Below are 300 nucleotides of genomic sequence, written 5' to 3' on the forward strand. Positions count from 1 at the left end.
GGCGGGGCGGCGGGGCGGTGGGACGGCCGCCCCCGGCCCGCCCCCGGGCTCACTCACACGGTGCCGTTCGGGCTGCTCCGCTGCTCGGCGGCGGCGGCCGCCGCTTTCTCTCCGGCACGCCTGGCACCCCTTCCCCGCGCCGCTCCGGCCTTTAAACCGCCACGCTAATCCCCCCTAACCGGATTAAAACCCGCCGCCCGCCCCGGCCCCGCTGCCGGGGCGTTGACACGGGCGCTGCCCGCACAGGGAGGGTCCGGCCGCCCCGGCGCGGCCCCCGGGCAGGGCGCTCGGCCCCGCCGC

Source organism: Haliaeetus leucocephalus, unplaced genomic scaffold, assembly GCF_000737465.1.
Source record: "Haliaeetus leucocephalus isolate CR32 unplaced genomic scaffold, Haliaeetus_leucocephalus-4.0 Scaffold0, whole genome shotgun sequence".
Classification (NCBI taxonomy): domain Eukaryota; kingdom Metazoa; phylum Chordata; class Aves; order Accipitriformes; family Accipitridae; genus Haliaeetus; species Haliaeetus leucocephalus.